This window comes from Strix aluco, chromosome 4, assembly GCF_031877795.1.
Source record: "Strix aluco isolate bStrAlu1 chromosome 4, bStrAlu1.hap1, whole genome shotgun sequence".
NCBI lineage: Eukaryota > Metazoa > Chordata > Aves > Strigiformes > Strigidae > Strix > Strix aluco.
This window is the reverse complement of record NC_133934.1, coordinates 84,251,837-84,252,644: the sequence shown is the minus strand read 5'-3', so window position 1 is coordinate 84,252,644 and position 808 is coordinate 84,251,837.

Below are 808 nucleotides of genomic sequence, written 5' to 3'. Positions count from 1 at the left end.
CATTGTGCCACAAACTTGGTTTGTTTATAATGGAACATTAAGAATCCTACATTTTATTTGTGTGAGTTACTTCTACCTCATACCTTATCTCAGATTACCTAATAATGTAAAAACAGAGTACAGGGTGTAAATAAACAGGGAGGACTGGGCTGATCCTACTGCTTCACTGCCCAAACAGTACTTTTTTTTTAACACTTTATTTCACATTTGCGTTTGGGCAAATGCACAGGTATATTTTTCTGCTATTTCAGGTAGCAGCTCCGACTGCTAGTAGCACTGTCCCTTTATTACTTCACAGTTGCTGTGTAAGTTAACTTCTCTACTCCTTTTCTTTCTTCCTCTTTATTTTTTTCCCTCTGTTTCAGGTAGTCCTACAGCATCTAGAGGGTTGAATGCTCCATGGAAATCCCAGGCTCGCGTATAAGCCCCATAGTTCTGTCTGGGCAGCTGTCTCACCAGGTCCAAAATATACCTTTTTAATGAAAATTCAATGCTTAATGTAAATCCATCTCAGTCTTTAATGAAATACATCCATACTGAGTTTATTAAGTATATTAAGCCTTTAGTGCGCTATAAAAGTCACAGTGTGTGGGAAGTGGGAACCTTTTTTATTTAAAACTCTGTGTGTGCTGTAGCGTTACTGACTTTTGAAAATTTCTTCAGGAAGTGCAGCTTGAGGTACGTGTTTGAAGTAAGAGCCACATGATTCTTCCATATCCCACGGGCATCGCTTGGATGGCTTGCGTATTCAAATACTCTTCTCCAGTAAGTTTAAACAAGAAAAAAATCCGAGAAAAAGGGAAAAAAG